This window comes from Peromyscus californicus, unplaced genomic scaffold, assembly GCF_007827085.1.
Source record: "Peromyscus californicus insignis strain IS unplaced genomic scaffold, ASM782708v3 Scaffold_10__1_contigs__length_136768540, whole genome shotgun sequence".
Lineage (NCBI taxonomy): Eukaryota > Metazoa > Chordata > Mammalia > Rodentia > Cricetidae > Peromyscus > Peromyscus californicus.
The window spans coordinates 35,969,797-35,982,034 of record NW_026294391.1 but is presented as its reverse complement, the minus strand read 5'-3'; the positions used below and the strand labels follow the sequence as shown (position 1 = coordinate 35,982,034).

At 47.9% G+C, this 12,238-nt stretch overlaps 1 protein-coding gene across 1 annotated transcript in view; it reads right to left on the bottom strand.

Annotated features, from left to right (window-relative positions):
- The window catches only part of LOC128105753 (F-box-like/WD repeat-containing protein TBL1X), a 163,350-nt gene extending 161,009 nt beyond the window's left edge, over positions 1–2,341 (bottom strand). Inside the window, 1 exon segment of the mRNA XM_052731083.1 lies at positions 2,227–2,341. The gene's annotated coding sequence lies outside the window, so the exon portion shown is untranslated.
- Between the last annotated feature and the right edge of the window lie 9,897 nt (positions 2,342–12,238).

Below are 12,238 nucleotides of genomic sequence, written 5' to 3'. Positions count from 1 at the left end.
AACTTGAAGGTGTTTATAATTCTCTGGATTGATCCAATTGTCTTGGTTACTTTTCTATTGCTTTGAAGCGACACCAGGACCACGGCAACTTGTAGAAGGAAGAACTCATTGGGACTTACAGTTTCAGAGGGTTAATTAGTCCATGACCATCCATCATGGCAGGGAGCATGGCAACAGGCAGGCATGGCACTGGAGCAGTAGCCGAGGGCTCACAGCTGATCCACAAGCACAGGCAGAGAGAGCTAACTGGGAATGTTGTGGGCCTTTGAAACCTCAAAGCCCACCCCTTCAATGACACACATACCTTAACAAGGCTACATTTCCTAAACCTTCCTACACACGTTTCCACTAACTGAGAAACAAGCATTCAAATATATGAGCCTGGATCAAAGACAATTGTCAGCACTCCAAGGATCCTGGTAGCCCACCCTTACTGGATAGCAATCAGCCTCCATTTCCAATGCTTTGGTGTGACTCTGGGCCTAGCAGAGTACTCAGCATTTACCCAACAGCAAAACTGAGGTAATTTTTAAATCAATATTTGTCCAATACCATAAAAGGGGTAAAATGCCTTCCTTTTTCTTTTAGTAGTACTGCCAAAATGAATTTCTTTGACTCGAGTAAGAAGGCATCCTGGGGTAGATGGGAGCCTTACACGCCAAATTGCCCCTGCCAGTCCCACAGGTGTGCGTGTGTGTGTGTGCGTGTGTGTGTGTGTGTGTGTGTGTGTGTGTGTGTGTGTGTGTTCGCGTGCGCGCGTGCACGCGTGATTAAAGGCTTGAAAAGCTTTAGGGGGCCATTTTAATAAGTGGATCAACTGAACTTCAACTTTCATCGTTGTACTAATTACCCAGGTGGGTGGTTCCATGAAATGTGCAGCACACTTGGACACGAAATCCCTTTAAAAATAAAAGCGCCATCTACACTCAACACTTTCATTTCTTCTATGTGTCTTCTAGAAATGACTAATGGTAAATTTCATAGAGCCATCAAGACCTATTTGCTACCCTAAACTGACGCCTGGGGGACAAGGTACTCACTCCTCCTCCTATATAGTCCTGTGTCCTCTTTCAAGTTAAACCAGGGACTAGCTCAGAGCAAAACACAAGTCAGATCAAGGCGCACACACCAAAGCAGAACAGAAACAAACACTTGCACTAGCAGTGAGGCTTAGGTTTTTTTTTGGGGGGGGGTGTGGGGGCGAGCTGTTTTAGGTTTTGCTCCACAACACTTGGTTGGAGCTGACCCTAACTGCGGAATTTACAGTGCGGAGGGCTCTGAGAATGCCAGTCACTGCAAAAAATAAAAAATAAATAAATAAATAAATAACCCCCCAAAAAAACACAAGCCCCGAGATCCTGATTGCGCACTGGCCACGCACGTGAAGCCCAGGCCCCATCCAGCACCGCAGGCCTCCAGCCTCCTAAAGTTGTCACAAAACCCGGAGATCACCACTGTTCAAAGGTGCACCCCTCCCACATAAACTCTCGCTCCCAGCATCCGTCTCTGCGTAAGGGAAATTCCTAAGACAGGGATGTAGGTGAGGGCAGATCTGGAGAACCCCTCCCCAGCCCCAAAGCAACAGGTTTACACCCTCCCCAGGCCGCGCTGGGCGGTAGCTCACCCTCACCTAGCCGAGGGAGCCGCCCTCCATCGGTGTCAATGCCCCCCCACGAGCCTGGTTCCCGAGACGAGGCCTGGGAGTGGGTGTGGGGAGGGGGCTCCTGGACTTCCTTGACAGTTTGTGCCTCGGAAACTGAGCACAGGCGGGCCAGCCTCTCTCCCCCGCGCGCCGCCGCGCGTCCACCGGGTTCCGGGAGAGCCGGCCCGCGCCTCGAGGATGAATGGGGCTCCCCTCCCCCACAAGGGGATCCCGCGCGGCCCCCAAGTCCCAAAGCGACCCAGGTCAGCCTAGCCAGCCCCTTCTGGAGCCGCAGACAAAGAGATGCAGGGACTAAACGGCAGCGCTTCCCTAAACTTGCCTGTCCCCCTCCCCAAAACAAAGGCGCACCCAGGCCTTTCCCGCCCCCCACGCGCGCGGCCACTTTGGGGAGCGGCCGCCCCGGAGGTATTGTTCAGCATGCAGGGAGCGCGCCCGCCCTGGGGGTTGGGGGGACACACGGGAACTTGCCCTTCCTGGAGCTCCAGGGTCCGACCTCCGCGACTGGGGTCACCGCCAGGCCCCTCGGCCCGAGAAGTTTGCGCCCCTGCCCGGCGTGCACTCACCTCGCCGCGAGCCGTGCAACTTGTGGCCGCGCTCTGTGCCTACTGGCGGGTCCACCGTCACCCAGCCCGGGCCGCGCGGAGGCCGACGAGGGCCAGGCGCCCCGGAGCAGCCGCGCGCCGCCCCCGGCCCGCCACCGAGTCCCCGAGAAGAGCGGGCGCTGGAAAGTTTCGGTGGCGAATGGCGGCCGGAGGGCGCTGCAGCGGCGGCGGGGCGGGGGCGCTGGCGGCTTGTCGCTCCCGAGCGTCGAGACTGGGGGGGCTGGGCTGGGAGCGGCGGCGGCGGGAGAGGGCGGGACGGCGGGAGGGACCGACACGGCCAGTGACCTCCGCTGGGAGCGGACGCGAGCGCGCCTACCGTGGTTGGGAGATGTGCCAAGGGGGTCGCCAGCAAGCCGCCCTCCCCAGACACCTGGAGGAGGCACTCTACGGCTCTACCCTCCCCCACAGCGTCCCCGCCGGCCCCTCCCCCAGCGCCTTGGGGGGGCCCCGCGTCCCCACGCGGCAGCCCCTCCCCCACTGAGGGCTAGGACGCCAGGCCCGCCCTCACCCAGACCAAGTCCAGACCCAGCCCCCCGGGGGCAGGGACGAGACTTACATCCCTGCACAGTTCTTCACCCTAAAGCCTCCCCACCCCCATTTCACCCCGCCCCACGCCCAAGGTGGAGGAGGGAAGCCCAAGCGTTGCCCTCTGGGCCCCAACCCAGTCCCCAGCTCCTTTTCTACAGGCTCGGAGAGGAATGAGGGGAACAGGGCCCCCACAAGCATACCCAATCCCAAACCCTGGCACTCCAAGGTGGCTTTGAGGGGGTTGGGAACAAGGGCCACCCTGCAGGTTGGGGGAGGGAATGGTAACCCAAGCCACTGAAAGTGTTACCATCCCCCACCTCAAAGATGAAGCCGCCCAGCTGGCCTAGGAGGTCCTCGTGCAACCCGTCTCCAGGAACATCTCCTTCAAAATTAACGATTTAAAGCACCCCCCCCAGTTGCCTTTACGCCCACCCACAAAAAAAAAAAAATGACTCGGGCGCAGCCATGACCTTTGCAAAACACCTCCCAGCCAAGAATCAGAAATGCATAGGGGAGAAGCTTCAGTACAAGACGAAGACACAAACTGGGGAGGAGTATGTTAGGGTACTGGGGTCCTCAGGTCTGCAAATCCCCACCCCCAGGCCTGAAACCGCAGGCACTGGCAAAGTGTTTTCTGTTGCCATGGCTGGTAAGGCCCAGCCCTGGCGCTTCTTCCTCCCTTCCACGTTGGTGACGATTCCCCCCAACTCCCGGCTTTAATTCAATTAAATAAATATCCGGCCCTCCTCCTCAGCACCTTTGGTGTCTGCCTTGTTGAGTATTTTTAAAATCAATTTGCCCCTCCCTTAGGTTTCTAATGAGCTTGGTGCTAAGAGCCCAGTAACACTCAGCAATTTAAACTCTAACCTCACTTGCTCCTTCCTTGAACACTAGGCGTTTGTTGCTCTGGTGGTTAGGGGGAGGGGGAGAACCCCGGGCGAGTTTTTAAGGGGCCGGTTCTCCATCAAACAGGCGGACCTCAAAATTACCTTGCAAAATATTGCTGCGAAACGTCAAAGATGTCAAACGACTGTTGGTACACCGTTATTAGAGCGCATCAATAAAAAATACACACTTACACAGTCTCCATAATTGTGAATCAGCAGAACACTGGCTTATTAGCTATCGGCTGCCATTCAAGTCCCCCCACCCCAAAGGATTTGGTGGGGCTCCCTTGAGCCTGCCCTTCGTAGCTCCCGGGCTCCTGAGCTCGAGCAGACTGATGCTGAGGTATTACGAAGGGTGCAATCGAAAACCCGAGCCCGCTCATGATGCAACCCTAGCCCGGTTTACACGTGCTTCCCTTCCCCCACTGCATGCTGGTGGTAGCGCTGCGTTTTTTCCGCCTGTAGGGTCACATTGTGGTTGATTGATTCTCCTTTCGCCTTGCTCAGTCATTCAGATTTGGAAAGTAAATAACAAGTTGACATCATTACAGCTTCAGGCTTTACCCGGTCCCCAGCTCTAGCTACCACAGACCCTGGAGTAGCTGCGCAGCAAACCCTACCCACCTAGCCTGCCCAGCTTGACTTGTCCAAATTAGTGCTTGGAAATTCCAAACTGAGGTTGGTTAAAAGCTCCCCTGCATGTTTCTATTACCTGGCAAGTGATGATCATTTTTAAAGAATAGGAAAGTGGTGGAAAAAAACTCATTTTCCAAGTAGGGAGCAGAGTGACTAGGTTTTATTACAGGATTCCTCTGACTCATAGAATGGGAGGTTTGATTCTACTTTGCCAGCGTGATATAGAATAGCAATAATCCCAATTCTTGCTTTTGGACAGTCAAGGTCTAGGGATTTGGAGAGATGGCTCAGGGATTAAGAGCACTTACTGCTCCTACAGAGGACTCAGGTTCAGGTCCTAGCATCTACAAGCCAGACCACTGCTACCTGTAACTCTGGTTCCAGGATATACTACGCCCTCATTCTATACTCCTATGGCTCCTACGGGCATGTGGGGCACAAAAATTCTCGAAGGTACACATGACTAATAATGACTAAATAACCCTTGTTTTGCTTTGTTTTCGAAAGAAAGAAAGTTGGTAGAGGGCTATGGGTAAGGTCCCAAAAGTTGGAAGGCTGAGGCAGGGTTAGACCGGGATAGACAGCAAGATCCTATCCAATAATAATAATAATAATAATAATAATAATAATAAGTCAAGAGTTTGTAATAAAGACTCATAGTAACCACCACAACATTGTAAGACCTAAAGACAAGAAAACAGACCCCTTTTTTAATAATAAAATTACCAAAATTCTCTCTAAAGTGCTATTACATGAATGGAAAATTAGACTGTTTTATTTATTTACTCTGGCCGTTTGCTGGTGTGGAAGAAAACATGAAAATAACAGAGAGGAAGCAGTTAGTGCCCTCTGAAGAGGAAAAGGAGTAAGGTACACTCTGTGTGTGTGTGTGTGTGTGTGTGTGTGTGTGTGTGTGTGTGTGTGTGTGTGTGTGTTTCAGTCTTGGTGAACACTTTTTGCAAAAAGAATTCAACTTGCTCAATTTCACTTTGTTCCTGTGTTTCTTTGGGCAACACAGAGATTATTCTTTTCTTATCAGTGGTGCCTTGAGATATAATACCAAAGCATGAACGAAAAAAGTGAGTTGGATTTCATCAAAATTATGGAAGTCTGCAAAAAATACTGTTGAGAATGGAAGACAAGCCAGAAACAGAGGAAACAGTTGTAAAATCCATGCCTGACAAAGGATTGGCATTAAAAATATACAAAGACCTCTCTTTTTTGAAGATGTTTCCTTTTTAAATTACGTGTCGATGTGTCTCTGAACATGAATGTGAGTGCCTGTGGAAGCCAGAAGAGGGTGTTGTATCCCCTAAAGCTAGAGTTACTGGCTGTTGTGAGCTGTCCATGTGGGTGTTAGGACAAAACCTCTGCAAGAAAAATACTTGCTCTTAACTGCTGAGCCATCTTTCCAGCCCCCAAAGAAGTCTTAAACTTCATGTGGTAAGAAGTAACCACATTAGCAATAGATAGGAAATAAAATAAGGCTGGGGAGATGATTCATCCAGTAAAGGTTAGCATAGAAGAAAACTGACTCCTGAAAACAAAGTTCCCCTCTGATGTCCACACACATGCCCATGCACATACAAATATATATATGCAAGTAAATAAATGTAACTTTAAAAACTTAGTTCTTTGGGCTAGTGTAGTGGCACTTGAGAGGCAGAGGCAGCCAGATCACTATGTCTACATAGTGAGTTCCAGGCCAGCCATGGATACATGGTGAGACCCTATCTAAAAAATAAGTAAATAAATAAATAAATTTTGCTCTTTTACTATATCTTGTGACATAGCTCTTATACAACTGAAAAGAAATTGAAAGAAGCACCAAAAGTACAACTGTCAAGATAAACACATAAGCCATGCGGTGGTGGCACGCGCCTTTAGTCCCAGCACACAGGAGGCAGAGGCAGGCAGTTCTCTGTGAGTTTGAGGCCAGTCTGGGCTACAGAGTGAGTTCCAGGACAGTCAGGGCTACACAGAGAAACCCTGTCTCGAAAAAACAAAACAAAACAAAAAAGATAAACATATAATGCCTTTTCCCACCTTGCAGGGCTCCATGCAGGCCAGGCAAGTGCTCTACCACTGAGCTATAGATGCTGCTCCAAATATATTGCTATATTTGTGTATGAGTGCGTGTGCATGTCAGTGTGTGTGTGCTAATTTTTAATAAAACAAGGGAAGGAAATGACAGTAGAAAGGGAGTAGCAGGTGTCATTGGAAACCAAGCTTCCTCTGTTTGGTGTTGGCACTAGATTGAGGAAGAACAGAAAGGGCTAGTGCCTGGGGCACAGCTATGCAACCAGAGAAAGTCAAAATTGTAGCACAAACTGCTGAGCGAAGGAATAACTGAGGCACTAAGTATGTGGTGGTGCACGCCTGCAATCCCAGCATGTGGGATGTAGAGGCAGGATGATCAAGAGTTCTGGGAAAGCTGTAGCCAGTGAGCCAGACCCTGTCTCAAGGAAAAGAAGAAAAGGAGGGAGAAAGGGCACTACACTACCTCAAAGGAAAATATATAAACCCTTTTTTTTGACATTTATTCATTTGTATGTGTGCACACACCTGCCTCATGGAGTTCATGTGTGAAGGTCAGAGGACAATTTCTGAGTCAGTTCACTCCTTCCACTTTGTGGGAACAGAAGATCCAATTCAGGTTATCAAGCAAGTCCCTTTACCAGCAGAACCATCTCACCGGATTTGTTTTCTTCATCTTCTTCTTCCTCTTCCTCCTCCTCTTCCACTTCTAAAATTTTTTTAATTTATTTTCATTTTATGTGTATGAGTGGTTTGGGTTTTTTTTGTGAGTGTTTGGTTTGGTTTGGTTTGGTTTGGTGGTTGTTGATGTTTTCGAGACAGGGTTTCTCTGTGCAGCTCTGGCTGTCCTGGAACTCACTCTGTAGACCAGGCTGACCTTGAACTCACAGAGATCTCCCTGCCTTTGCCTCCTGAGTGCTGGGATTAAAAGTGTTCGCCACCAGCCGGGCGGTGGTGGCGCACGCCTTTAATCCCAGCACTCGGGAGGCAGAGGCAGGTGGATCTCTGTGAGTTCGAGGCCAGCCTGGTCTACGGCGCGAGATCCAGGAAAGGCGCAAAGCTACGCAGAGAAACCCTGTCTCGAAAAACCAAAAAAAAAAAAAAAAAAGTGTGCGCCACCATAGCCCGGTGTGTATGAAATGAGTGTTTTTCCTGCCTGCACGTCTGTGCACCACATGCATGCAAAGCCTATGGAGGCCAAAAGAGAGTATCAGGTCCTCTGGAACTAGAGTCACAGAAGGATGTGAGCCACCTTGTACGTTCAGGAAATTGAAGACAGGTCCTTTGGAAAAGCAGCCAACGCTCTTAACCACTGAGCCTTCTCTCCAGCTGACATCCAAGTTGCTGTCTTCTCCTCCTCTTCCTCCCACTCCTCTCCCTTTGAGACAGTGTTTCACAGAGCCCAGGCTGTTCCCAGAAGTCTCTGTGAGAATGATGTTAAATTTCTAATGCCCCACCCTCTGTGAACCACTATTCCCCGCTTATATGGTTCTACGAATCAATCTCAGGGTTTCATGCATGCCAGATGAGCACTTTACCACAGCCATGTCCCTCCTGACTTCCATGATGCCTGATGACAATGTGCATGCTTTTTCTCTCCCTTTATTTCCTCTTCTGCAGTTAGCATTGAACAAGCTCTATGGGCAATGAACACAGGATAGAGGATGAGCTCATCATAAATAGTACATGCACACACACACACACACACACACACACACACACACACACACACACACACAGGAAACAACTCCTATGTCAAAAGCGAAATTACATTAGCCAAAAAGAGTCCTTCAAGAGATGCTTCAGTGACTCTGTGGTTCTTGGCAGATAAATAGCCTCATGTTACTTTCACATATGTATGTCATGGGCTGGCTGGCTGGCTGGTTTTATGTCAACTTGACACAAGTTAGAGTTATCTGAAAAGAGGGAACCTCAACTAAGAAAATGCTTTCAGAAGATCCAGCTGTAGAACATTTTCTTAATTAGTGATTGTTGGGGGAGGAACCAACCCATTACAGGCAGTGACATCCCTGGGCTGGTGGTCCTGGGTTCTATAAGAAAGCAAGCTGAGCAAGCCATGAGGAACAAGCCAGTAAGCAGCACTCTTCCATAACCTCTGCATCAGCTCCTGACTCCAGGTTCCTACCCTGTTAGAGTTCCTGTCCTGACTTCCTTCAGCGATGAACAGTGATGTGGAAATGTAAGCCAAATAAACCCTTTCCTCCCCAAGCTGCTTTGCTCATGGTATTTCATTACAGCAATAGGAACCCTAAGACATGAGCATATGAGCACTGTATCCAGCTTCTAGTATGCACTCAATGAGAATGAAAGTTTAAGGTTCATAGAACCTGTATGCAACGAGTTTTCTTCCACAGCTGTCAAAACCTACAAACACCAGACACCCTTCCACGGGATGTATAGCCCATCCATAGAGCAAGGGCACCAATGAACAAAGAAAAGGAACATGATGGTCTTTTTTGCACCTAGGCAACAGTCTCCAAGTTACTGCATCAAGTACCCTGTTGGGTATTTTCTAGGGTTACCCTAACAAAGTGCTTACCACAAATGGGGTGACTTAAGGCACCATTCATATATTCTCTCAAGGTTCTGTAAGCTCAAAGTTCAAACTGGAGATGTCAGCAGGGTCTTCTTCTATCTCAAGGCTCTCTGTGTGGATCTGTAACCAAATAAACAGATTGGCATTATGCTGAGTAGAAAGTTAACATAACCAAAGCCAAGGCACTGTAGGGAGGGACAAATTCCTGAGACTGCTCAGCTGACGGTCCTAGTTGTAAGAATTATAAAATATGACTCTTTTCTATCAAATACTATAAACCTTGTGTTTTATACAAGGACAAGGAATTAAAATATTTATATCTCCACCACTTTGCAAGACTTTTATACAAATGTTTTAATCCCCCACCACCACCCAGTAAAACCTTTGTTTACACACCCTCCTGCTATATTCCAGGAATTTAATGGCCTAGATCAATGTGACCCCTTTCCCCTTCCTCCTTCACTTTCTGTGCACCAATTCTTTTCAGACCAGCCAATTAAATTAAGACTATGAGACCAGACCACAGCCAATGGGAAAGCCATCACCTGAGTTAGAATAAAAGCCAAATGTACTTCTGTCTCTGTGTGTTCACTCTTTTTTAAAATTGGTTTTTTGAGACAGGGTTTCTCTGTGTAGGCCTCGATGTCCTGGAACTTGCTCTGCAGACCAGGATGGCCTCAAACTTGGAGATCCACCTGCCTCTACCTCTCTAGTGCTAGGATCAAAGGTGTGCACCACTCCCTCCTGGTTCTGAGCACACCCTCTGAATCAAGGGAAAAGTTTGCCTTGTCCAGACACTTCAGTTGCCATGATGGCCTTTTTACTTGAGACCCTAAACTTATTTCTAACACAGTTCATGAAGAAAAATGGCAGGCACATATTTGGGCAATACTTATATCAAATTCATGGAGCACAATGTTCTAAAGGTTGAAATGTTGGGCAAGAATACCTCTGGCCATGCTCAGCTTCCCTCATAAAGAATGCGCAACTCTCTCCAGATAGTTTTAGCTGAAAAGTGAGAAAGGATACTGCTGTGGAATGTTCTGCATGGCAAATGTGTTGCTCTGATTGGTTAGTAAATAAAACACTGATTGGCCAGTAGTCAGGCAGGAGGAAGTATAGGCGGGACAAGGAGGAGAAGAATTCTGGGAAGTGGAAGGCTGGGGCAGAGACACTGCCAGCCGCCGCCATGACAAACAACATGTGAAGATGCCGGTAAGCCACGAGCCATGAGGCAAGGTATAGATTTATAGAAATGGATTAACTTAAGATATAAGAACAGTTAGCAAGAAGCCTGGTACAGCCATACAGTTTGTAAGCAATATAAGTCTCTGTGTGTTTACTTGGTTGGGTCTGAGCGGCTGTGGGACTGGCGGGTGAGAGAGGTTTGTCCTGACTGTGGGCCAGGCAGGAAAACTCTAGCTACAGGATACTTTGAAGATGTGTTAACTCAGGACTTTACCCCTAAAAATGCTTGCCCCAATTAACAGCAAACACATGTGTTTTTATACCTCTTCCAGGTTCCAGTGCTAGCCAGCCTCCTTGGTGTTCTTTAGTTTATAGCTACATCACTCCTATGTCTTAGCTGTCTTTACATAGTTCTACTTGTCATCCATCCATCCACCCACCCACCTAAATCTTCCATTCTCTTTTCTCCTATAAAGATAGTAATTTCTTGATTTAGGGCCCACCCTTACCCCACATAATCTCATCTTAACTTCATCACATCTGCCAAGCTGAAGAGCTGGCTCACTGGGTAAAGGAGATTGCTGTGTAAACATGAGGACCTGAATTCAGATCCCTAGCACTTATGTAAAAAAGCTGGGTATGGTCAGGTGTGTCTGTATCTGTAATCCCAGCAATGGGTTTTAGACAGGAGGATCCTTAGACTTCATTGTGCAGCTAGGTTTGTCAAATGGGTGTGCTTCAGGTTCCATGATAGACTCTGTTTTAAAAAATAAGGATGTTTAAAAACATGAGGAAAATGTTTGAGGATGGCACCTGATGTCATCATCTGGCCTCCACATGCACACATATGTACATGTGTTCACAATCAAATGTGTACCCATGCAAACACTGTAGCCAGAAGGTTTTTCAGGTCCTGCCCAGCCCCGTGGTCCCGTGGTCGCTTATAAATAATCATTTAGAGACTTATATTAATTACCAATTGTATGGCCTATGGCAGGCTTCTTGCTAGCTAGCTTTTGTAACTTAACCCATTTCTATTAATTTAGAAGTTGCCATGTAGCCATGGCATTACCAGTCTGCTGGTATCTTGCTTCTTGGGAAGCAGGCTGGCGTCTCTCCTGCTTCTGCCTTTCTTCTTCCTGTCTCTCTCTTGGATTTCCTGCCTGGCTATAACCTGACTCCCCATAGGCCAGAGCAGCTTCTTTATTAACCAATCATAGCAACACATATTCACAGCATACAGAAAGACATCCCACAGCAAAACACCACACATAGAGATATAAAAATTGTAATAGTAAATGGCATTTACTTATAATTTACCCTGAACTGCTGTGGGATGTTCTGTATGGCAAATGTGTTGCTCTGATTGGTCAATAAATAAAACACTGATTGGCCAGTGGCTAGGCAGGAAGTATAGGCGGGACTAACAGAGAGGAGAAAAGAAAGAACAGGAAGGCAGAAGGAGTCACTGCCAGCTGCCACCAGGACAAGCAGCATGTGAAGATGCCGGTAAGCCACGAGCCACGTGGCAAGGTATAGATTTATGGAAATGGATTAATTTAAGCTGAAAGAACAGTTAGCAAGAAGCCTGCCACGGCCATACAGTTTGTAAGCAATATAAGTCTCTGTGTTTACTTGGTTGGGTCTGAGCGGCTGTGGGACTGGTGGGTGACAAAGATTTGTCCTGACTGTGGGCCAGGCAGGAAAACTCTAGATACACTGAACATAATCTATTATGAGCCTAGCCTTAATGACTGAGCCATCTCTCTAGCCCACCAAACATAATCTAAATAAATGTGGATGGAAATACCAAATTGTGTATAAACAGTAATCAGAAATAAATCATCTTCAAGGCCTAAAAATCACAAAATCATTTAAAATACCAGTTCTTATACTTCTGAATCATGAGGCTCTAATGATTAACACCTTGCTCCTTTAAAAAGCCAAATTAGGACAGGTTCATTCTGCACTGCATCCAATCACCTACCAGCTAGATTTCACACATCCTCCTCCAGGTCTAGTCAGGTGACACTCCCTGACCTCCCCATCCATACCTTCTCCCCAACCTTCAAGATCTAGCCTGGGGCCCACATCCAGTGCCCATGCCTATTCTGGCCTCCCCTGCCTGCACAGCCAACAA